This window comes from Carassius gibelio, chromosome B19 (assembly GCF_023724105.1).
Source record: "Carassius gibelio isolate Cgi1373 ecotype wild population from Czech Republic chromosome B19, carGib1.2-hapl.c, whole genome shotgun sequence".
Classification (NCBI taxonomy): Eukaryota; Metazoa; Chordata; class Actinopteri; order Cypriniformes; family Cyprinidae; genus Carassius; species Carassius gibelio.
The window spans coordinates 776,397-799,214 of record NC_068414.1 but is presented as its reverse complement, the minus strand read 5'-3'; the positions used below and the strand labels follow the sequence as shown (position 1 = coordinate 799,214).

Genomic DNA, 22,818 nt, shown 5'->3' with positions numbered 1-22,818 from the left:
TGAAGTGTCCCAAGCTCCGCCTGCCAGAGGCGACAGAGGCAAGAAACCAAAACTCGATCGGTGAAAAGATGGAGAAAAAACCCGGTGAGAAACCAGGCTCAGTCGGGGAGACAGTTCTCCCCTTGTCAGACGAAACCAGTAGATCAGCTCCAGGCTGCAGGAATGTCAGACTGTGCAGAAGAATCATCTGTTTCCTGTGGTCTTGTCCAGGTGGTCTTTACAGGGGATTTGTATCTGCGGCTCATCTAGTTGTCACGGTCTCCGCTGTGTTTCTGGGCCATAGAGGTCCTTTCTAGGTGTTGATCCACCATCTTCTCTGGATACGGACTGGATCCGGGTGACTGAAGCGGTTACAGACTGGATCTGGTGGCTACGGTGACCTCGGAATAAGGGATTTCTTTAAAATACTTTTTTTTTCATATAAGATTTTATCCAACTTTTCAGATAGAGGCATGAGAAAGAGATTGCCTTGATTGGGCTTTTGGTTATTGGTGGGCCGAGGGGACTTTTTTGAGTTTTACTCCTCCGTTTTGGAGTGGGGGGGGGGGGGGGGTGCTGACGAAACACATGTGGGCAGGCGTTGTCACCCTTGATGACCCTTGGCGAGCGTAGTAGTTTAACAGAGGCAGCGCACAGGCCCGAGCGTTTGGAGACACAGCTCGAGTTTCTCTTCATTGTCGCATAAATCTTTCGCCTTTTACTAAAGATTTCCGTGGAGGGGAACTTTTGCGAGTGACCTGTATTTTTGGGTGCTCTGCTCACTGCAGAGCTACATCGAAATGTCAAGAGCAGAATCAGTTTGACCGTCCGCCAGCATGCTGCGAGAGGGCTTGCCACTGGTCATCGTCTGAATGGGCACTCTCTGCGTTTGACCACTTCGTGTTTATTTAGCCGGATGGGAAGGCAGCGTTTTCTTGTACGTGACGGGATGCAAATTCTTGAAGGCTCTCTTTAGTGACGGGTCTGAACAAAGATCTCATCTGCTCCTCTAGCCCTATCGGCGACTCGTGCACTTCGAGTCTTCTTACTGACGGCGCAAGTTGCTGAATGCCTGCTGCGTTGGTGGTATAGTGGTGAGCATAGCTGCCTTCCAAGCAGTTGACCCGGGTTCGATTCCCGGCCAACGCATGTCCTTTGGCTCGGGCTGACGTCGAAGCAGAACTCCCTCTGTGACCTGTGCCTCCACCCAAAACTTTTGGATGGAATAATATCGGATGGACCCATCATTAGCTGAAGTCGCATAACACTTGCAACACTACCCGTAGCAGGGGTCATTGTTTGGACTCTTTTTTTTTTTTTTTTTTTTTTAATTGCGCTTTAAACAAAAAGTATTGTGTCAATGCAACTGAACAACATTAATTAGGAACACAGTGCGTCAATAAAGCTGCTGACTTCCACCTGCGTTGGTGGTATAGTGTTGAGCATAGCTGCCTTCCAAGCAGTTGACCCGGGTTCGATTCCCGGCCAACGCATGTCCTTTGGCTCGGGCTGACGTCGAAGCAGAACTCCTTCTGTGACCAGCGACTCCAACCAAAAATTTTGGATGGATCGTTCGGAAGACGAAAAGAACCAGCTCTCCCCGTCGGGGAATCGAACCCCGGTCTTCCGCGTGACAGGCGGAGATACTGTCCACTATACTAACGAGGAGCCGTGCATGCTGCCGTTTCTCCCCCAACCGACGGCACTGCACTGACATAACTAAACAATGCATGGCTTCTTCTGACGCAGACCCAGCCCTAGAACCGTAAAATTTCTGATGGACCCATCATTAGCTGAAGTCGCATAACACTTGGAACACTACCCGTAGCAGGGGTCATTGTTTGGAATCTTTTTTTTTTTTTTTTTTTTTAATTGCGCTTTAAACAAAAAGTATTGCGTCAATGCAACTGAACAACATTAATTAGGAACACAGTGCGTCAAAAAGCAAAATGACAGTTAAAGGCATTTCGTTATTGAACTCTTTGATGACATCATTCAGCTAAGTTCAGTTTTAAATAGTATCTGTGCAATAATTTGCAATCAAGTCAATGATATCTCTGTACATGAAGTGTCCCAAGCTCCGCCTGCCAGAGGCGACAGAGGCAAGAAACCAAAACTCGATCGGTGAAAAGATGGAGAAAAAACCCGGTGAGAAACCAGGCTCAGTCGGGGAGACAGTTCTCCCCTTGTCAGACGAAACCAGTAGATCAGCTCCAGGCTGCAGGAATGTCAGACTGTGCAGAAGAATCATCTGTTTCCTGTGGTCTTGTCCAGGTGGTCTTTACAGGGGATTTGTATCTGCGGCTCATCTAGTTGTCACGGTCTCCGCTGTGTTTCTGGGCCATAGAGGTCCTTTCTAGGTGTTGATCCACCATCTTCTCTGGATACGGACTGGATCCGGGTGACTGAAGCGGTTACAGACTGGATCTGGTGGCTACGGTGACCTCGGAATAAGGGATTTCTTTAAAATACTTTTTTTTTCATATAAGATTTTATCCAACTTTTCAGATAGAGGCATGAGAAAGAGATTGCCTTGATTGGGCTTTTGGTTATTGGTGGGCCGAGGGGACTTTTTTGAGTTTTACTCCTCCGTTTTGGAGTGGGGGGGGGGGGGGGTGCTGACGAAACACATGTGGGCAGGCGTTGTCACCCTTGATGACCCTTGGCGAGCGTAGTAGTTTAACAGAGGCAGCGCACAGGCCCGAGCGTTTGGAGACACAGCTCGAGTTTCTCTTCATTGTCGCATAAATCTTTCGCCTTTTACTAAAGATTTCCGTGGAGGGGAACTTTTGCGAGTGACCTGTATTTTTGGGTGCTCTGCTCACTGCAGAGCTACATCGAAATGTCAAGAGCAGAATCAGTTTGACCGTCCGCCAGCATGCTGCGAGAGGGCTTGCCACTGGTCATCGTCTGAATGGGCACTCTCTGCGTTTGACCACTTCGTGTTTATTTAGCCGGATGGGAAGGCAGCGTTTTCTTGTACGTGACGGGATGCAAATTCTTGAAGGCTCTCTTTAGTGACGGGTCTGAACAAAGATCTCATCTGCTCCTCTAGCCCTATCGGCGACTCGTGCACTTCTAGTCTTCTTACTGACGGCGCAAGTTGCTGAATGCCTGCTGCGTTGGTGGTATAGTGGTGAGCATAGCTGCCTTCCAAGCAGTTGACCCGGGTTCGATTCCCGGCCAACGCATGTCCTTTGGCTCGGGCTGACGTCGAAGCAGAACTCCCTCTGTGACCTGTGCCTCCACCCAAAACTTTTGGATGGAATAATATCGGATGGACCCATCATTAGCTGAAGTCGCATAACACTTGCAACACTACCCGTAGCAGGGGTCATTGTTTGGACTCTTTTTTTTTTTTTTTTTTTTTAATTGCGCTTTAAACAAAAAGTATTGTGTCAATGCAACTGAACAACATTAATTAGGAACACAGTGCGTCAATAAAGCTGCTGACTTCCACCTGCGTTGGTGGTATAGTGTTGAGCATAGCTGCCTTCCAAGCAGTTGACCCGGGTTCGATTCCCGGCCAACGCATGTCCTTTGGCTCGGGCTGACGTCGAAGCAGAACTCCTTCTGTGACCTGCGACTCCAACCAAAAATTTTGGATGGATCGTTCGGAAGACGAAAAGAACCAGCTCTCCCCGTCGGGGAATCGAACCCCGGTCTTCCGCGTGACAGGCGGAGATACTGTCCACTATACTAACGAGGAGCCGTGCATGCTGCCGTTTCTCCCCCAACCGACGGCACTGCACTGACATAACTAAACAATGCATGGCTTCTTCTGACGCAGACCCAGCCCTAGCACCGTAAAATTTCTGATGGACCCATCATTAGCTGAAGTCGCATAACACTTGGAACACTACCCGTAGCAGGGGTCATTGTTTGGACTCTTTTTTTTTTTTTTTTTAATTGCGCTTTAAACAAAAAGTATTGCGTCAATGCAACTGAACAACATTAATTAGGAACACAGTGCGTCAAAAAGCAAAATGACAGTTAAAGGCATTTCGTTATTGAACTCTTTGATGACATCATTCAGCTAAGTTCAGTTTTAAATAGTATCTGTGCAATAATTTGCAATCAAGTCAACGATATCTCTGTACATGAAGTGTCCCAAGCTCCGCCTGCCAGAGGCGACAGAGGCAAGAAACCAAAACTCGATCGGTGAAAAGATGGAGAAAAAACCCGGTGAGAAACCAGGCTCAGTCGGGGAGACAGTTCTCCCCTTGTCAGACGAAACCAGTAGATCAGCTCCAGGCTGCAGGAATGTCAGACTGTGCAGAAGAATCATCTGTTTCCTGTGGTCTTGTCCAGGTGGTCTTTACAGGGGATTTGTATCTGCGGCTCATCTAGTTGTCACGGTCTCCGCTGTGTTTCTGGGCCATAGAGGTCCTTTCTAGGTGTTGATCCACCATCTTCTCTGGATACGGACTGGATCCGGGTGACTGAAGCGGTTACAGACTGGATCTGGTGGCTACGGTGACCTCGGAATAAGGGATTTCTTTAAAATACTTTTTTTTTCATATAAGATTTTATCCAACTTTTCAGATAGAGGCATGAGAAAGAGATTGCCTTGATTGGGCTTTTGGTTATTGGTGGGCCGAGGGGACTTTTTTGAGTTTTACTCCTCCGTTTTGGAGTGGGGGGGGGGGGGGTGCTGACGAAACACATGTGGGCAGGCGTTGTCACCCTTGATGACCCTTGGCGAGCGTAGTAGTTTAACAGAGGCAGCGCACAGGCCCGAGCGTTTGGAGACACAGCTCGAGTTTCTCTTCATTGTCGCATAAATCTTTCGCCTTTTACTAAAGATTTCCGTGGAGGGGAACTTTTGCGAGTGACCTGTATTTTTGGGTGCTCTGCTCACTGCAGAGCTACATCGAAATGTCAAGAGCAGAATCAGTTTGACCGTCCGCCAGCATGCTGCGAGAGGGCTTGCCACTGGTCATCGTCTGAATGGGCACTCTCTGCGTTTGACCACTTCGTGTTTATTTAGCCGGATGGGAAGGCAGCGTTTTCTTGTACGTGACGGGATGCAAATTCTTGAAGGCTCTCTTTAGTGACGGGTCTGAACAAAGATCTCATCTGCTCCTCTAGCCCTATCGGCGACTCGTGCACTTCGAGTCTTCTTACTGACGGCGCAAGTTGCTGAATGCCTGCTGCGTTGGTGGTATAGTGGTGAGCATAGCTGCCTTCCAAGCAGTTGACCCGGGTTCGATTCCCGGCCAACGCATGTCCTTTGGCTCGGGCTGACGTCGAAGCAGAACTCCCTCTGTGACCTGTGCCTCCACCCAAAACTTTTGGATGGAATAATATCGGATGGACCCATCATTAGCTGAAGTCGCATAACACTTGCAACACTACCCGTAGCAGGGGTCATTGTTTGGACTCTTTTTTTTTTTTTTTTTTTTTAATTGCGCTTTAAACAAAAAGTATTGTGTCAATGCAACTGAACAACATTAATTAGGAACACAGTGCGTCAATAAAGCTGCTGACTTCCACCTGCGTTGGTGGTATAGTGTTGAGCATAGCTGCCTTCCAAGCAGTTGACCCGGGTTCGATTCCCGGCCAACGCATGTCCTTTGGCTCGGGCTGACGTCGAAGCAGAACTCCTTCTGTGACCTGCGACTCCAACCAAAAATTTTGGATGGATCGTTCGGAAGACGAAAAGAACCAGCTCTCCCCGTCGGGGAATCGAACCCCGGTCTTCCGCGTGACAGGCGGAGATACTGTCCACTATACTAACGAGGAGCCGTGCATGCTGCCGTTTCTCCCCCAACCGACGGCACTGCACTGACATAACTAAACAATGCATGGCTTCTTCTGACGCAGACCCAGCCCTAGCACCGTAAAATTTCTGATGGACCCATCATTAGCTGAAGTCGCATAACACTTGGAACACTACCCGTAGCAGGGGTCATTGTTTGGACTCTTTTTTTTTTTTTTTTTAATTGCGCTTTAAACAAAAAGTATTGCGTCAATGCAACTGAACAACATTAATTAGGAACACAGTGCGTCAAAAAGCAAAATGACAGTTAAAGGCATTTCGTTATTGAACTCTTTGATGACATCATTCAGCTAAGTTCAGTTTTAAATAGTATCTGTGCAATAATTTGCAATCAAGTCAACGATATCTCTGTACATGAAGTGTCCCAAGCTCCGCCTGCCAGAGGCGACAGAGGCAAGAAACCAAAACTCGATCGGTGAAAAGATGGAGAAAAAACCCGGTGAGAAACCAGGCTCAGTCGGGGAGACAGTTCTCCCCTTGTCAGATGAAACCAGTAGATCAGCTCCAGGCTGCAGGAATGTCAGACTGTGCAGAAGAATCATCTGTTTCCTGTGGTCTTGTCCAGGTGGTCTTTACAGGGGATTTGTATCTGCGGCTCATCTAGTTGTCACGGTCTCCGCTGTGTTTCTGGGCCATAGAGGTCCTTTCTAGGTGTTGATCCACCATCTTCTCTGGATACGGACTGGATCCGGGTGACTGAAGCGGATACAGACTGGATCTGGTGGCTACGGTGACCTCGGAATAAGGGATTTCTTTAAAAGACTTTTTTTTTCATATAAGATTTTATCCAACTTTTCAGATAGAGGCATGAGAAAGAGATTGCCTTGATTGGGCTTTTGGTTATTGGTGGGCCGAGGGGACTTTTTTGAGTTTTACTCCTCCGTTTTGGAGTGGGGGGGGGGGGTGCTGACGAAACACATGTGGGCAGGCGTTGTCACCCTTGATGACCCTTGGCGAGCGTAGTAGTTTAACAGAGGCATCGCACAGGCCCGAGCGTTTGGAGACACAGCTCGAGTTTCTCTTCATTGTCGCATAAATCTTTCGCCTTTTACTAAAGATTTCCGTGGAGGGGAACTTTTGCGAGTGACCTGTATTTTTGGGTGCTCTGCTCACTGCAGAGCTACATCGAAATGTCAAGAGCAGAATCAGTTTGACCGTCCGCCAGCATGCTGCGAGAGGGCTTGCCACTGGTCATCGTCTGAATGGGCACTCTCTGCGTTTGACCACTTCGTGTTTATTTAGCCGGATGGGAAGGCAGCGTTTTCTTGTACGTGACGGGATGCAAATTCTTGAAGGCTCTCTTTAGTGACGGGTCTGAACAAAGATCTCATCTGCTCCTCTAGCCCTATCGGCGACTCGTGCACTTCGAGTCTTCTTACTGACGGCGCAAGTTGCTGAATGCCTGCTGCGTTGTTGGTATAGTGGTGAGCATAGCTGCCTTCCAAGCAGTTGACCCGGGTTCGATTCCCGGCCAACGCATGTCCTTTGGCTCGGGCTGACGTCGAAGCAGAACTCCCTCTGTGACCTGTGCCTCCACCCAAAACTTTTGGATGGAATAATATCGGATGGACCCATCATTAGCTGAAGTCGCATAACACTTGCAACACTACCCGTAGCAGGGGTCATTGTTTGGACTCTTTTTTTTTTTTTTTTTTTTTTAATTGCGCTTTAAACAAAAAGTATTGTGTCAATGCAACTGAACAACATTAATTAGGAACACAGTGCGTCAATAAAGCTGCTGACTTCCACCTGCGTTGGTGGTATAGTGTTGAGCATAGCTGCCTTCCAAGCAGTTGACCCGGGTTCGATTCCCGGCCAACGCATGTCCTTTGGCTCGGGCTGACGTCGAAGCAGAACTCCTTCTGTGACCTGCGACTCCAACCAAAAATTTTGGATGGATCGTTCGGAAGACGAAAAGAACCAGCTCTCCCCGTCGGGGAATCGAACCCCTGTCTTCCGCGTGACAGGCGGAGATACTGTCCACTATACTAACGAGGAGCCGTGCATGCTGCCGTTTCTCCCCCAACCGACGGCACTGCACTGACATAACTAAACAATGCATGGCTTCTTCTGACGCAGACCCAGCCCTAGCACCGTAAAATTTCTGATGGACCCATCATTAGCTGAAGTCGCATAACACTTGGAACACTACCCGTAGCAGGGGTCATTGTTTGGACTCTTTTTTTTTTTTTTTTTTTTTTAATTGCGCTTTAAACAAAAAGTATTGCGTCAATGCAACTGAACAACATTAATTAGGAACACAGTGCGTCAAAAAGCAAAATGACAGTTAAAGGCATTTCGTTATTGAACTCTTTGATGACATCATTCAGCTAAGTTCAGTTTTAAATAGTATCTGTGCAATAATTTGCAATCAAGTCAATGATATCTCTGTACATGAAGTGTCCCAAGCTCCGCCTGCCAGAGGCGACAGAGGCAAGAAACCAAAACTCGATCGGTGAAAAGATGGAGAAAAAACCCGGTGAGAAACCAGGCTCAGTCGGGGAGACAGTTCTCCCCTTGTCAGACGAAACCAGTAGATCAGCTCCAGGCTGCAGGAATGTCAGACTGTGCAGAAGAATCATCTGTTTCCTGTGGTCTTGTCCAGGTGGTCTTTACAGGGGATTTGTATCTGCGGCTCATCTAGTTGTCACGGTCTCCGCTGTGTTTCTGGGCCATAGAGGTCCTTTCTAGGTGTTGATCCACCATCTTCTCTGGATACGGACTGGATCCGGGTGACTGAAGCGGTTACAGACTGGATCTGGTGGCTACGGTGACCTCGGAATAAGGGATTTCTTTAAAATACTTTTTTTTTCATATAAGATTTTATCCAACTTTTCAGATAGAGGCATGAGAAAGAGATTGCCTTGATTGGGCTTTTGGTTATTGGTGGGCCGAGGGGACTTTTTTGAGTTTTACTCCTCCGTTTTGGAGTGGGGGGGGGGGGGGGTGCTGACGAAACACATGTGGGCAGGCGTTGTCACCCTTGATGACCCTTGGCGAGCGTAGTAGTTTAACAGAGGCAGCGCACAGGCCCGAGCGTTTGGAGACACAGCTCGAGTTTCTCTTCATTGTCGCATAAATCTTTCGCCTTTTACTAAAGATTTCCGTGGAGGGGAACTTTTGCGAGTGACCTGTATTTTTGGGTGCTCTGCTCACTGCAGAGCTACATCGAAATGTCAAGAGCAGAATCAGTTTGACCGTCCGCCAGCATGCTGCGAGAGGGCTTGCCACTGGTCATCGTCTGAATGGGCACTCTCTGCGTTTGACCACTTCGTGTTTATTTAGCCGGATGGGAAGGCAGCGTTTTCTTGTACGTGACGGGATGCAAATTCTTGAAGGCTCTCTTTAGTGACGGGTCTGAACAAAGATCTCATCTGCTCCTCTAGCCCTATCGGCGACTCGTGCACTTCGAGTCTTCTTACTGACGGCGCAAGTTGCTGAATGCCTGCTGCGTTGGTGGTATAGTGGTGAGCATAGCTGCCTTCCAAGCAGTTGACCCGGGTTCGATTCCCGGCCAACGCATGTCCTATGGCTCGGGCTGACGTCGAAGCAGAACTCCCTCTGTGACCTGTGCCTCCACCCAAAACTTTTGGATGGAATAATATCGGATGGACCCATCATTAGCTGAAGTCGCATAACACTTGCAACACTACCCGTAGCAGGGGTCATTGTTTGGACTCTTTTTTTTTTTTTTTTTTTTTTAAATTGCGCTTTAAACAAAAAGTATTGTGTCAATGCAACTGAACAACATTAATTAGGAACACAGTGCGTCAATAAAGCTGCTGACTTCCACCTGCGTTGGTGGTATAGTGGTGAGCATAGCTGCCTTCCAAGCAGTTGACCCGGGTTCGATTCCCGGCCAACGCATGTCCTTTGGCTCGGGCTGACGTCGAAGCAGAACTCCTTCTGTGACCTGCGACTCCAACCAAAAATTTTGGATGGATCGTTCGGAAGACGAAAAGAACCAGCTCTCCCCGTCGGGGAATCGAACCCCGGTCTTCCGCGTGACAGGCGGAGATACTGTCCACTATACTAACGAGGAGCCGTGCATGCTGCCGTTTCTCCCCCAACCGACGGCACTGCACTGACATAACTAATCAATGCATGGCTTCTTCTGACGCAGACCCAGCCCTAGCACCGTAAAATTTCTGATGGACCCATCATTAGCTGAAGTCGCATAACACTTGGAACACTACCCGTAGCAGGGGTCATTGTTTGGACTCTTTTTTTTTTTTTTTTTTTTTTTTAAATTGCGCTTTAAACAAAAAGTATTGCGTCAATGCAACTGAACAACATTAATTAGGAACACAGTGCGTCAAAAAGCAAAATGACAGTTAAAGGCATTTCGTTATTGAACTCTTTGATGACATCATTCAGCTAAGTTCAGTTTTAAATAGTATCTGTGCAATAATTTGCAATCAAGTCAACGATATCTCTGTACATGAAGTGTCCCAAGCTCCGCCTGCCAGAGGCGACAGAGGCAAGAAACCAAAACTCGATCGGTGAAAAGATGGAGAAAAAACCCGGTGAGAAACCAGGCTCAGTCGGGGAGACAGTTCTCCCCTTGTCAGACGAAACCAGTAGATCAGCTCCAGGCTGCAGGAATGTCAGACTGTGCAGAAGAATCATCTGTTTCCTGTGGTCTTGTCCAGGTGGTCTTTACAGGGGATTTGTATCTGCGGCTCATCTAGTTGTCACGGTCTCCGCTGTGTTTCTGGGCCATAGAGGTCCTTTCTAGGTGTTGATCCACCATCTTCTCTGGATACGGATTGGATCCGGGTGACTGAAGCGGTTACAGACTGGATCTGGTGGCTACGGTGACCTCGGAATAAGGGATTTCTTTAAAATACTTTTTTTTTCATATAAGATTTTATCCAACTTTTCAGATAGAGGCATGAGAAAGAGATTGCCTTGATTGGGCTTTTGGTTATTGGTGGGCCGAGGGGACTTTTTTGAGTTTTACTCCTCCGTTTTGGAGTGGGGGGGGGGGGGGTGCTGACGAAACACATGTGGGCAGGCGTTGTCACCCTTGATGACCCTTGGCGAGCGTAGTAGTTTAACAGAGGCAGCGCACAGGCCCGAGCGTTTGGAGACACAGCTCGAGTTTCTCTTCATTGTCGCATAAATCTTTCGCCTTTTACTAAAGATTTCCGTGGAGGGGAACTTTTGCGAGTGACCTGTATTTTTGGGTGCTCTGCTCACTGCAGAGCTACATCGAAATGTCAAGAGCAGAATCAGTTTGACCGTCCGCCAGCATGCTGCGAGAGGGCTTGCCACTGGTCATCGTCTGAATGGGCACTCTCTGCGTTTGACCACTTCGTGTTTATTTAGCCGGATGGGAAGGCAGCGTTTTCTTGTACGTGACGGGATGCAAATTCTTGAAGGCTCTCTTTAGTGACGGGTCTGAACAAAGATCTCATCTGCTCCTCTAGCCCTATCGGCGACTCGTGCACTTCGAGTCTTCTTACTGACGGCGCAAGTTGCTGAATGCCTGCTGCGTTGGTGGTATAGTGGTGAGCATAGCTGCCTTCCAAGCAGTTGACCCGGGTTCGATTCCCGGCCAACGCATGTCCTTTGGCTCGGGCTGACGTCGAAGCAGAACTCCCTCTGTGACCTGTGCCTCCACCCAAAACTTTTGGATGGAATAATATCGGATGGACCCATCATTAGCTGAAGTCGCATAACACTTGCAACACTACCCGTAGCAGGGGTCATTGTTTGGACTCTTTTTTTTTTTTTTTTTTTAAATTGCGCTTTAAACAAAAAGTATTGTGTCAATGCAACTGAACAACATTAATTAGGAACACAGTGCGTCAATAAAGCTGCTGACTTCCACCTGCGTTGGTGGTATAGTGGTGAGCATAGCTGCCTTCCAAGCAGTTGACCCGGGTTCGATTCCCGGCCAACGCATGTCCTTTGGCTCGGGCTGACGTCGAAGCAGAACTCCTTCTGTGACCTGCGACTCCAACCAAAAATTTTGGATGGATCGTTCGGAAGACGAAAAGAACCAGTTCTCCCCGTCGGGGAATCGAACCCCGGTCTTCCGCGTGACAGGCGGAGATACTGTCCACTATACTAACGAGGAGCCGTGCATGCTGCCGTTTCTCCCCCAACCGACGGCACTGCACTGACATAACTAAACAATGCATGGCTTCTTCTGACGCAGACCCAGCCCTAGCACCGTAAAATTTCTGATGGACCCATCATTAGCTGAAGTCGCATAACACTTGGAACACTACCCGTAGCAGGGGTCATTGTTTGGACTCTTTTTTTTTTTTTTTTTTTTTTAAATTGCGCTTTAAACAAAAAGTATTGCGTCAATGCAACTGAACAACATTAATTAGGAACACAGTGCGTCAAAAAGCAAAATGACAGTTAAAGGCATTTCGTTATTGAACTCTTTGATGACATCATTCAGCTAAGTTCAGTTTTAAATAGTATCTGTGCAATAATTTGCAATCAAGTCAACGATATCTCTGTACATGAAGTGTCCCAAGCTCCGCCTGCCAGAGGCGACAGAGGCAAGAAACCAAAACTCGATCGGTGAAAAGATGGAGAAAAAACCCGGTGAGAAACCAGGCTCAGTCGGGGAGACAGTTCTCCCCTTGTCAGACGAAACCAGTAGATCAGCTCCAGGCTGCAGGAATGTCAGACTGTGCAGAAGAATCATCTGTTTCCTGTGGTCTTGTCCAGGTGGTCTTTACAGGGGATTTGTATCTGCGGCTCATCTAGTTGTCACGGTCTCCGCTGTGTTTCTGGGCCATAGAGGTCCTTTCTAGGTGTTGATCCACCATCTTCTCTGGATACGGATTGGATCCGGGTGACTGAAGCGGTTACAGACTGGATCTGGTGGCTACGGTGACCTCGGAATAAGGGATTTCTTTAAAATACTTTTTTTTTCATATAAGATTTTATCCAACTTTTCAGATAGAGGCATGAGAAAGAGATTGCCTTGATTGGGCTTTTGGTTATTGGTGGGCCGAGGGGACTTTTTTGAGTTTTACTCCTCCGTTTTGGAGTGGGGGGGGGGGGTGCTGACGAAACACATGTGGGCAGGCGTTGTCACCCTTGATGACCCTTGGCGAGCATAGTAGTTTAACAGAGGCAGCGCACAGGCCCGAGCGTTTGGAGACACAGCTCGAGTTTCTCTTCATTGTCGCATAAATCTTTCGCCTTTTACTAAAGATTTCCGTGGAGGGGAACTTTTGCGAGTGACCTGTATTTTTGGGTGCTCTGCTCACTGCAGAGCTACATCGAAATGTCAAGAGCAGAATCAGTTTGACCGTCTGCCAGCATGCTGCGAGAGGGCTTGCCACTGGTCATCGTCTGAATGGGCACTCTCTGCGTTTGACCACTTCGTGTTTATTTAGCCGGATGGGAAGGCAGCGTTTTCTTGTACGTGACGGGATGCAAATTCTTGAAGGCTCTCTTTAGTGACGGGTCTGAACAAAGATCTCATCTGCTCCTCTAGCCCTATCGGCGACTCGTGCACTTCGAGTCTTCTTACTGACGGCGCAAGTTGCTGAATGCCTGCTGCGTTGGTGGTATAGTGGTGAGCATAGCTGCCTTCCAAGCAGTTGACCCGGGTTCGATTCCCGGCCAACGCATGTCCTTTGGCTCGGGCTGACGTCGAAGCAGAACTCCCTCTGTGACCTGTGCCTCCACCCAAAACTTTTGGATGGAATAATATCGGATGGACCCATCATTAGCTGAAGTCGCATAACACTTGCAACACTACCCGTAGCAGGGGTCATTGTTTGGACTCTTTTTTTTTTTTTTTTTTTAAATTGCGCTTTAAACAAAAAGTATTGTGTCAATGCAACTGAACAACATTAATTAGGAACACAGTGCGTCAATAAAGCTGCTGACTTCCACCTGCGTTGATGGTATAGTGGTGAGCATAGCTGCCTTCCAAGCAGTTGACCCGGGTTCGATTCCCGGCCAACGCATGTCCTTTGGCTCGGGCTGACGTCGAAGCAGAACTCCTTCTGTGACCTGCGACTCCAACCAAAAATTTTGGATGGATCGTTCGGAAGACGAAAAGAACCAGTTCTCCCCGTCGGGGAATCGAACCCCGGTCTTCCGCGTGACAGGCGGAGATACTGTCCACTATACTAACGAGGAGCCGTGCATGCTGCCGTTTCTCCCCCAACCGACGGCACTGCACTGACATAACTAAACAATGCATGGCTTCTTCTGACGCAGACCCAGCCCTAGCACCGTAAAATTTCTGATGGACCCATCATTAGCTGAAGTCGCATAACACTTGGAACACTACCCGTAGCAGGGGTCATTGTTTGGACTCTTTTTTTTTTTTTTTTTTTTTTAAATTGCGCTTTAAACAAAAAGTATTGCGTCAATGCAACTGAACAACATTAATTAGGAACACAGTGCGTCAAAAAGCAAAATGACAGTTAAAGGCATTTCGTTATTGAACTCTTTGATGACATCATTCAGCTAAGTTCAGTTTTAAATAGTATCTGTGCAATAATTTGCAATCAAGTCAACGATATCTCTGTACATGAAGTGTCCCAAGCTCCGCCTGCCAGAGGCGACAGAGGCAAGAAACCAAAACTCGATCGGTGAAAAGATGGAGAAAAAACCCGGTGAGAAACCAGGCTCAGTCGGGGAGACAGTTCTCCCCTTGTCAGACGAAACCAGTAGATCAGCTCCAGGCTGCAGGAATGTCAGACTGTGCAGAAGAATCATCTGTTTCCTGTGGTCTTGTCCAGGTGGTCTTTACAGGGGATTTGTATCTGCGGCTCATCTAGTTGTCACGGTCTCCGCTGTGTTTCTGGGCCATAGAGGTCCTTTCTAGGTGTTGATCCACCATCTTCTCTGGATACGGATTGGATCCGGGTGACTGAAGCGGTTACAGACTGGATCTGGTGGCTACGGTGACCTCGGAATAAGGGATTTCTTTAAAATACTTTTTTTTTCATATAAGATTTTATCCAACTTTTCAGATAGAGGCATGAGAAAGAGATTGCCTTGATTGGGCTTTTGGTTATTGGTGGGCCGAGGGGACTTTTTTGAGTTTTACTCCTCCGTTTTGGAGTGGGGGGGGGGGGGTGCTGACGAAACACATGTGGGCAGGCGTTGTCACCCTTGATGACCCTTGGCGAGCGTAGTAGTTTAACAGAGGCAGCGCACAGGCCCGAGCGTTTGGAGACACAGCTCGAGTTTCTCTTCATTGTCGCATAAATCTTTCGCCTTTTACTAAAGATTTCCGTGGAGGGGAACTTTTGCGAGTGACCTGTATTTTTGGGTGCTCTGCTCACTGCAGAGCTACATCGAAATGTCAAGAGCAGAATCAGTTTGACCGTCTGCCAGCATGCTGCGAGAGGGCTTGCCACTGGTCATCGTCTGAATGGGCACTCTCTGCGTTTGACCACTTCGTGTTTATTTAGCCGGATGGGAAGGCAGCGTTTTCTTGTACGTGACGGGATGCAAATTCTTGAAGGCTCTCTTTAGTGACGGGTCTGAACAAAGATCTCATCTGCTCCTCTAGCCCTATCGGCGACTCGTGCACTTCGAGTCTTCTTACTGACGGCGCAAGTTGCTGAATGCCTGCTGCGTTGGTGGTATAGTGGTGAGCATAGCTGCCTTCCAAGCAGTTGACCCGGGTTCGATTCCCGGCCAACGCATGTCCTTTGGCTCGGGCTGACGTCGAAGCAGAACTCCCTCTGTGACCTGTGCCTCCACCCAAAACTTTTGGATGGAATAATATCGGATGGACCCATCATTAGCTGAAGTCGCATAACACTTGCAACACTACCCGTAGCAGGGGTCATTGTTTGGACTCTTTTTTTTTTTTTTTTTTTTAAATTGCGCTTTAAACAAAAAGTATTGTGTCAATGCAACTGAACAACATTAATTAGGAACACAGTGCGTCAATAAAGCTGCTGACTTCCACCTGCGTTGGTGGTATAGTGGTGAGCATAGCTGCCTTCCAAGCAGTTGACCCGGGTTCGATTCCCGGCCAACGCATGTCCTTTGGCTCGGGCTGACGTCGAAGCAGAACTCCTTCTGTGACCTGCGACTCCAACCAAAAATTTTGGATGGATCGTTCGGAAGACGAAAAGAACCAGCTCTCCCCGTCGGGGAATCGAACCCCGGTCTTCCGCGTGACAGGCGGAGATACTGTCCACTATACTAACGAGGAGCCGTGCATGCTGCCGTTTCTCCCCCAACCGACGGCACTGCACTGACATAACTAAACAATGCATGGCTTCTTCTGACGCAGACCCAGCCCTAGCACCGTAAAATTTCTGATGGACACATCATTAGCTGAAGTCGCATAACACTTGGAACACTACCCGTAGCAGGGGTCATTGTTTGGACTCTTTTTTTTTTTTTTTTTTTAAATTGCGCTTTAAACAAAAAGTATTGCGTCAATGCAACTGAACAACATTAATTAGGAACACAGTGCGTCAAAAAGCAAAATGACAGTTAAAGGCATTTCGTTATTGAACTCTTTGATGACATCATTCAGCTAAGTTCAGTTTTAAATAGTATCTGTGCAATAATTTGCAATCAAGTCAACGATATCTCTGTACATGAAGTGTCCCAAGCTCCGCCTGCCAGAGGCGACAGAGGCAAGAAACCAAAACTCGATCGGTGAAAAGATGGAGAAAAAACCCGGTGAGAAACCAGGCTCAGTCGGGGAGACAGTTCTCCCCTTGTCAGACGAAACCAGTAGATCAGCTCCAGGCTGCAGGAATGTCAGACTGTGCAGAAGAATCATCTGTTTCCTGTGGTCTTGTCCAGGTGGTCTTTACAGGGGATTTGTATCTGCGGCTCATCTAGTTGTCACGGTCTCCGCTGTGTTTCTGGGCCATAGAGGTCCTTTCTAGGTGTTGATCCACCATCTTCTCTGGATACGGATTGGATCCGGGTGACTGAAGCGGTTACAGACTGGATCTGGTGGCTACGGTGACCTCGGAATAAGGGATTTCTTTAAAATACTTTTTTTTTCATATAAGATTTTATCCAACTTTTCAGATAGAGGCATGAGAAAGAGATTGCCTTGATTGGGCTTTTGGTTATTGGTGGGCCGAGGGGACTTTTTTGAGTTTTACTCCTCCGTTTTGGAGTGGGGGGGGGGGGGGGGTGCTGACGAAACACATGTGGGCAGGCGTTGTCACCCTTGATGACCCTTGGCGAGCGTAGTAGTTTAACAGAGGCAGCGCACAGGCCCCAGCGTTTGGAGACACAGCTCGAGTTTCTCTTCATTGTCGCATAAATCTTTCGCCTTTTACTAAAGATTTCCGTGGAGGGGAACTTTTGCGAGTGACCTGTATTTTTGGGTGCTCTGCTCACTGCAGAGCTACATCGAAATGTCAAGAGCAGAATCAGTTTGACCGTCCGCCAGCATGCTGCGAGAGGGCTTGCCACTGGTCATCGTCTGAATGGGCACTCTCTGCGTTTGACCACTTCGTGTTTATTTAGCCGGATGGGAAGGCAGCGTTTTCTTGTACGTGACGGGATGCAAATTCTTGAAGGCTCTCTTTAGTGACGGGTCTGAACAAAGATCTCATCTGCTCCTCTAGCCCTATCGGCGACTCGTGCACTTCGAGTCTTCTTACTGACGGCGCAAGTTGCTGAATGCCTGCTGCGTTGGTGGTATAGTGGTGAGCATAGCTGCCTTCCAAGCAGTTGACCCGGGTTCGATTCCCGGCCAACGCATGTCCTTTGGCTCGGGCTGACGTCGAAGCAGAACTCCCTCTGTGACCTGTGCCTCCACCCAAAACTTTTGGATGGAATAATATCGGATGGACCCATCATTAGCTGAAGTCGCATAACACTTGCAACACTACCCGTAGCAGGGGTCATTGTTTGGACTCTTTTTTTTTTTTTTTTTTTAAATTGCGCTTTAAACAAAAAGTATTGTGTCAATGCAACTGAACAACATTAATTAGGAACACAGTGCGTCAATAAAGCTGCTGACTTCCACCTGCGTTGGTGGTATAGTGGTGAGCATAGCTGCCTTCCAAGCAGTTGACCCGGGTTCGATTCCCGGCCAACGCATGTCCTTTGGCTCGGGCTGACGTCGAAGCAGAACTCCTTCTGTGACCTGCGACTCCAACCAAAAATTTTGGATGGATCGTTCGGAAGACGAAAAGAACCAGTTCTCCCCGTCGGGGAATCGAACCCCGGTCTTCCGCGTGACAGGCGGAGATACTGTCCACTATACTAACGAGGAGCCGTGCATGCTGCCGTTTCTCCCCCAACCGACGGCACTGCACTGACATAACTAAACAATGCATGGCTTCTTCTGACGCAGACCCAGCCCTAGCACCGTAAAATTTCTGATGGACCCATCATTAGCTGAAGTCGCATAACACTTGGAACACTACCCGTAGCAGGGGTCATTGTTTGGACTCTTTTTTTTTTTTTTTTTTTTTTAAATTGCGCTTTAAACAAAAAGTATTGCGTCAATGCAACTGAACAACATTAATTAGGAACACAGTGCGTCAAAAAGCAAAATGACAGTTAAAGGCATTTCGTTATTGAACTCTTTGATGACATCATTCAGCTAAGTTCAGTTTTAAATAGTATCTGTGCAATAATTTGCAATCAAGTCAACGATATCTCTGTACATGAAGTGTCCCAAGCTCCGCCTGCCAGAGGCGACAGAGGCAAGAAACCAAAACTCGATCGGTGAAAAGATGGAGAAAAAACCCGGTGAGAAACCAGGCTCAGTCGGGGAGACAGTTCTCCCCTTGTCAGACGAAACCAGTAGATCAGCTCCAGGCTGCAGGAATGTCAGACTGTGCAGAAGAATCATCTGTTTCCTGTGGTCTTGTCCAGGTGGTCTTTACAGGGGATTTGTATCTGCGGCTCATCTAGTTGTCACGGTCTCCGCTGTGTTTCTGGGCCATAGAGGTCCTTTCTAGGTGTTGATCCACCATCTTCTCTGGATACGGATTGGATCCGGGTGACTGAAGCGGTTACAGACTGGATCTGGTGGCTACGGTGACCTCGGAATAAGGGATTTCTTTAAAATACTTTTTTTTTCATATAAGATTTTATCCAACTTTTCAGATAGAGGCATGAGAAAGAGATTGCCTTGATTGGGCTTTTGGTTATTGGTGGGCCGAGGGGACTTTTTTGAGTTTTACTCCTCCGTTTTGGAGTGGGGGGGGGGGGGTGCTGACGAAACACATGTGGGCAGGCGTTGTCACCCTTGATGACCCTTGGCGAGCGTAGTAGTTTAACAGAGGCAGCGCACAGGCCCGAGCGTTTGGAGACACAGCTCGAGTTTCTCTTCATTGTCGCATAAATCTTTCGCCTTTTACTAAAGATTTCCGTGGAGGGGAACTTTTGCGAGTGACCTGTATTTTTGGGTGCTCTGCTCACTGCAGAGCTACATCGAAATGTCAAGAGCAGAATCAGTTTGACCGTCTGCCAGCATGCTGCGAGAGGGCTTGCCACTGGTCATCGTCTGAATGGGCACTCTCTGCGTTTGACCACTTCGTGTTTATTTAGCCGGATGGGAAGGCAGCGTTTTCTTGTACGTGACGGGATGCAAATTCTTGAAGGCTCTCTTTAGTGACGGGTCTGAACAAAGATCTCATCTGCTCCTCTAGCCCTATCGGCGACTCGTGCACTTCGAGTCTTCTTACTGACGGCGCAAGTTGCTGAATGCCTGCTGCGTTGGTGGTATAGTGGTGAGCATAGCTGCCTTCCAAGCAGTTGACCCGGGTTCGATTCCCGGCCAACGCATGTCCTTTGGCTCGGGCTGACGTCGAAGCAGAACTCCCTCTGTGACCTGTGCCTCCACCCAAAACTTTTGGATGGAATAATATCGGATGGACCCATCATTAGCTGAAGTCGCATAACACTTGCAACACTACCCGTAGCAGGGGTCATTGTTTGGACTCTTTTTTTTTTTTTTTTTTTAAATTGCGCTTTAAACAAAAAGTATTGTGTCAATGCAACTGAACAACATTAATTAGGAACACAGTGCGTCAATAAAGCTGCTGACTTCCACCTGCGTTGGTGGTATAGTGGTGAGCATAGCTGCCTTCCAAGCAGTTGACCCGGGTTCGATTCCCGGCCAACGCATGTCCTTTGGCTCGGGCTGACGTCGAAGCAGAACTCCTTCTGTGACCTGCGACTCCAACCAAAAATTTTGGATGGATCGTTCGGAAGACGAAAAGAACCAGTTCTCCCCGTCGGGGAATCGAACCCCGGTCTTCCGCGTGACAGGCGGAGATACTGTCCACTATACTAACGAGGAGCCGTGCATGCTGCCGTTTCTCCCCCAACCGACGGCACTGCACTGACATAACTAAACAATGCATGGCTTCTTCTGACGCAGACCCAGCCCTAGCACCGTAAAATTTCTGATGGACCCATCATTAGCTGAAGTCGCATAACACTTGGAACACTACCCGTAGCAGGGGTCATTGTTTGGACTCTTTTTTTTTTTTTTTTTTTTTTAAATTGCGCTTTAAACAAAAAGTATTGCGTCAATGCAACTGAACAACATTAATTAGGAACACAGTGCGTCAAAAAGCAAAATGACAGTTAAAGGCATTTCGTTATTGAACTCTTTGATGACATCATTCAGCTAAGTTCAGTTTTAAATAGTATCTGTGCAATAATTTGCAATCAAGTCAACGATATCTCTGTACATGAAGTGTCCCAAGCTCCGCCTGCCAGAGGCGACAGAGGCAAGAAACCAAAACTCGATCGGTGAAAAGATGGAGAAAAAACCCGGTGAGAAACCAGGCTCAGTCGGGGAGACAGTTCTCCCCTTGTCAGACGAAACCAGTAGATCAGCTCCAGGCTGCAGGAATGTCAGACTGTGCAGAAGAATCATCTGTTTCCTGTGGTCTTGTCCAGGTGGTCTTTACAGGGGATTTGTATCTGCGGCTCATCTAGTTGTCACGGTCTCCGCTGTGTTTCTGGGCCATAGAGGTCCTTTCTAGGTGTTGATCCACCATCTTCTCTGGATACGGATTGGATCCGGGTGACTGAAGCGGTTACAGACTGGATCTGGTGGCTACGGTGACCTCGGAATAAGGGATTTCTTTAAAATACTTTTTTTTTCATATAAGATTTTATCCAACTTTTCAGATAGAGGCATGAGAAAGAGATTGCCTTGATTGGGCTTTTGGTTATTGGTGGGCCGAGGGGACTTTTTTGAGTTTTACTCCTCCGTTTTGGAGTGGGGGGGGGGGGGGGTGCTGACGAAACACATGTGGGCAGGCGTTGTCACCCTTGATGACCCTTGGCGAGCGTAGTAGTTTAACAGAGGCAGCGCACAGGCCCGAGCGTTTGGAGACACAGCTCGAGTTTCTCTTCATTGTCGCATAAATCTTTCGCCTTTTACTAAAGATTTCCGTGGAGGGGAACTTTTGCGAGTGACCTGTATTTTTGGGTGCTCTGCTCACTGCAGAGCTACATCGAAATGTCAAGAGCAGAATCAGTTTGACCGTCTGCCAGCATGCTGCGAGAGGGCTTGCCACTGGTCATCGTCTGAATGGGCACTCTCTGCGTTTGACCACTTCGTGTTTATTTAGCCGGATGGGAAGGCAGCGTTTTCTTGTACGTGACGGGATGCAAATTCTTGAAGGCTCTCTTTAGTGATGGGTCTGAACAAAGATCTCATCTGCTCCTCTAGCCCTATCGGCGACTCGTGCACTTCGAGTCTTCTTACTGACGGCGCAAGTTGCTGAATGCCTGCTGCGTTGGTGGTATAGTGGTGAGCATAGCTGCCTTCCAAGCAGTTGACCCGGGTTCGATTCCCGGCCAACGCATGTCCTTTGGCTCGGGCTGACGTCGAAGCAGAACTCCCTCTGTGACCTGTGCCTCCACCCAAAACTTTTGGATGGAATAATATCGGATGGACCCATCATTAGCTGAAGTCGCATAACACTTGCAACACTACCCGTAGCAGGGGTCATTGTTTGGACTCTTTTTTTTTTTTTTTTTTTAAATTGCGCTTTAAACAAAAAGTATTGTGTCAATGCAACTGAACAACATTAATTAGGAACACAGTGCGTCAATAAAGCTGCTGACTTCCACCTGCGTTGATGGTATAGTGGTGAGCATAGCTGCCTTCCAAGCAGTTGACCCGGGTTCGATTCCCGGCCAACGCATGTCCTTTGGCTCGGGCTGACGTCGAAGCAGAACTCCTTCTGTGACCTGCGACTCCAACCAAAAATTTTGGATGGATCGTTCGGAAGACGAAAAGAACCAGTTCTCCCCGTCGGGGAATCGAACCCCGGTCTTCCGCGTGACAGGCGGAGATACTGTCCACTATACTAACGAGGAGCCGTGCATGCTGCCGTTTCTCCCCCAACCGACGGCACTGCACTGACATAACTAAACAATGCATGGCTTCTTCTGACGCAGACCCAGCCCTAGCACCGTAAAATTTCTGATGGACCCATCATTAGCTGAAGTCGCATAACACTTGGAACACTACCCGTAGCAGGGGTCATTGTTTGGACTCTTTTTTTTTTTTTTTTTATTTTAAATTGCGCTTTAAACAAAAAGTATTGCGTCAATGCAACTGAACAACATTAATTAGGAACACAGTGCGTCAAAAAGCAAAATGACAGTTAAAGGCATTTCGTTATTGAACTCTTTGATGACATCATTCAGCTAAGTTCAGTTTTAAATAGTATCTGTGCAATAATTTGCAATCAAGTCAACGATATCTCTGTACATGAAGTGTCCCAAGCTCCGCCTGCCAGAGGCGACAGAGGCAAGAAACCAAAACTCGATCGGTGAAAAGATGGAGAAAAAACCCGGTGAGAAACCAGGCTCAGTCGGGGAGACAGTTCTCCCCTTGTCAGACGAAACCAGTAGATCAGCTCCAGGCTGCAGGAATGTCAGACTGTGCAGAAGAATCATCTGTTTCCTGTGGTCTTGTCCAGGTGGTCTTTACAGGGGATTTGTATCTGCGGCTCATCTAGTTGTCACGGTCTCCGCTGTGTTTCTGGGCCATAGAGGTCCTTTCTAGGTGTTGATCCACCATCTTCTCTGGATACGGACTGGATCCGGGTGACTGAAGCGGTTACAGACTGGATCTGGTGGCT

The 22,818-nt window shown here is 48.0% G+C and overlaps 26 non-coding genes across 26 annotated transcripts; all 26 read left to right on the top strand.

The window, feature by feature from the left end:
- The first annotated feature begins 656 nt into the window (after positions 1-656).
- On the top strand, positions 657-771 carry LOC127980222 (U5 spliceosomal RNA). Its single transcript, XR_008159256.1, has one exon. It is a non-coding gene; the product is annotated as a U5 spliceosomal RNA (small nuclear RNA).
- A 285-nt stretch (positions 772-1,056) lies between these two features.
- On the top strand, positions 1,057-1,128 carry trnag-ucc (transfer RNA glycine (anticodon UCC)). Its single transcript has one exon. It is a non-coding gene; the product is annotated as a tRNA-Gly (tRNA).
- A 1,570-nt stretch (positions 1,129-2,698) lies between these two features.
- LOC127980221 (U5 spliceosomal RNA) lies at positions 2,699-2,813 on the top strand. Its single transcript, XR_008159255.1, has one exon. It is a non-coding gene; the product is annotated as a U5 spliceosomal RNA (small nuclear RNA).
- Positions 2,814-3,098: 285 nt separating this feature from the next.
- trnag-ucc (transfer RNA glycine (anticodon UCC)) lies at positions 3,099-3,170 on the top strand. The gene has a single exon. It is a non-coding gene; the product is annotated as a tRNA-Gly (tRNA).
- A 1,564-nt stretch (positions 3,171-4,734) lies between these two features.
- On the top strand, positions 4,735-4,849 carry LOC127980220 (U5 spliceosomal RNA). The gene has a single exon (XR_008159254.1). It is a non-coding gene; the product is annotated as a U5 spliceosomal RNA (small nuclear RNA).
- Positions 4,850-5,134: 285 nt separating this feature from the next.
- trnag-ucc (transfer RNA glycine (anticodon UCC)) lies at positions 5,135-5,206 on the top strand. The gene has a single exon. It is a non-coding gene; the product is annotated as a tRNA-Gly (tRNA).
- Positions 5,207-6,768: 1,562 nt separating this feature from the next.
- LOC127980219 (U5 spliceosomal RNA) lies at positions 6,769-6,883 on the top strand. Its single transcript, XR_008159253.1, has one exon. It is a non-coding gene; the product is annotated as a U5 spliceosomal RNA (small nuclear RNA).
- Positions 6,884-8,811: 1,928 nt separating this feature from the next.
- LOC127980218 (U5 spliceosomal RNA) lies at positions 8,812-8,926 on the top strand. Its single transcript, XR_008159252.1, has one exon. It is a non-coding gene; the product is annotated as a U5 spliceosomal RNA (small nuclear RNA).
- Positions 8,927-9,211: 285 nt separating this feature from the next.
- Positions 9,212-9,283, top strand: trnag-ucc (transfer RNA glycine (anticodon UCC)). The gene has a single exon. It is a non-coding gene; the product is annotated as a tRNA-Gly (tRNA).
- Positions 9,284-9,556: 273 nt separating this feature from the next.
- trnag-ucc (transfer RNA glycine (anticodon UCC)) lies at positions 9,557-9,628 on the top strand. The gene has a single exon. It is a non-coding gene; the product is annotated as a tRNA-Gly (tRNA).
- A 1,229-nt stretch (positions 9,629-10,857) lies between these two features.
- On the top strand, positions 10,858-10,972 carry LOC127980217 (U5 spliceosomal RNA). Its single transcript, XR_008159251.1, has one exon. It is a non-coding gene; the product is annotated as a U5 spliceosomal RNA (small nuclear RNA).
- A 285-nt stretch (positions 10,973-11,257) lies between these two features.
- On the top strand, positions 11,258-11,329 carry trnag-ucc (transfer RNA glycine (anticodon UCC)). The gene has a single exon. It is a non-coding gene; the product is annotated as a tRNA-Gly (tRNA).
- A 270-nt stretch (positions 11,330-11,599) lies between these two features.
- On the top strand, positions 11,600-11,671 carry trnag-ucc (transfer RNA glycine (anticodon UCC)). The gene has a single exon. It is a non-coding gene; the product is annotated as a tRNA-Gly (tRNA).
- A 1,225-nt stretch (positions 11,672-12,896) lies between these two features.
- LOC127980216 (U5 spliceosomal RNA) lies at positions 12,897-13,011 on the top strand. Its single transcript, XR_008159250.1, has one exon. It is a non-coding gene; the product is annotated as a U5 spliceosomal RNA (small nuclear RNA).
- A 285-nt stretch (positions 13,012-13,296) lies between these two features.
- On the top strand, positions 13,297-13,368 carry trnag-ucc (transfer RNA glycine (anticodon UCC)). Its single transcript has one exon. It is a non-coding gene; the product is annotated as a tRNA-Gly (tRNA).
- Positions 13,369-14,936: 1,568 nt separating this feature from the next.
- LOC127980214 (U5 spliceosomal RNA) lies at positions 14,937-15,051 on the top strand. The gene has a single exon (XR_008159249.1). It is a non-coding gene; the product is annotated as a U5 spliceosomal RNA (small nuclear RNA).
- A 285-nt stretch (positions 15,052-15,336) lies between these two features.
- On the top strand, positions 15,337-15,408 carry trnag-ucc (transfer RNA glycine (anticodon UCC)). Its single transcript has one exon. It is a non-coding gene; the product is annotated as a tRNA-Gly (tRNA).
- Positions 15,409-15,679: 271 nt separating this feature from the next.
- trnag-ucc (transfer RNA glycine (anticodon UCC)) lies at positions 15,680-15,751 on the top strand. The gene has a single exon. It is a non-coding gene; the product is annotated as a tRNA-Gly (tRNA).
- Positions 15,752-16,977: 1,226 nt separating this feature from the next.
- LOC127980213 (U5 spliceosomal RNA) lies at positions 16,978-17,092 on the top strand. The gene has a single exon (XR_008159248.1). It is a non-coding gene; the product is annotated as a U5 spliceosomal RNA (small nuclear RNA).
- A 285-nt stretch (positions 17,093-17,377) lies between these two features.
- trnag-ucc (transfer RNA glycine (anticodon UCC)) lies at positions 17,378-17,449 on the top strand. The gene has a single exon. It is a non-coding gene; the product is annotated as a tRNA-Gly (tRNA).
- A 270-nt stretch (positions 17,450-17,719) lies between these two features.
- Positions 17,720-17,791, top strand: trnag-ucc (transfer RNA glycine (anticodon UCC)). Its single transcript has one exon. It is a non-coding gene; the product is annotated as a tRNA-Gly (tRNA).
- A 1,226-nt stretch (positions 17,792-19,017) lies between these two features.
- Positions 19,018-19,132, top strand: LOC127980211 (U5 spliceosomal RNA). The gene has a single exon (XR_008159246.1). It is a non-coding gene; the product is annotated as a U5 spliceosomal RNA (small nuclear RNA).
- Positions 19,133-19,417: 285 nt separating this feature from the next.
- On the top strand, positions 19,418-19,489 carry trnag-ucc (transfer RNA glycine (anticodon UCC)). The gene has a single exon. It is a non-coding gene; the product is annotated as a tRNA-Gly (tRNA).
- Positions 19,490-19,759: 270 nt separating this feature from the next.
- trnag-ucc (transfer RNA glycine (anticodon UCC)) lies at positions 19,760-19,831 on the top strand. The gene has a single exon. It is a non-coding gene; the product is annotated as a tRNA-Gly (tRNA).
- A 1,228-nt stretch (positions 19,832-21,059) lies between these two features.
- Positions 21,060-21,174, top strand: LOC127980210 (U5 spliceosomal RNA). Its single transcript, XR_008159245.1, has one exon. It is a non-coding gene; the product is annotated as a U5 spliceosomal RNA (small nuclear RNA).
- Positions 21,175-21,459: 285 nt separating this feature from the next.
- Positions 21,460-21,531, top strand: trnag-ucc (transfer RNA glycine (anticodon UCC)). Its single transcript has one exon. It is a non-coding gene; the product is annotated as a tRNA-Gly (tRNA).
- Positions 21,532-22,818: the final 1,287 nt, after the last annotated feature.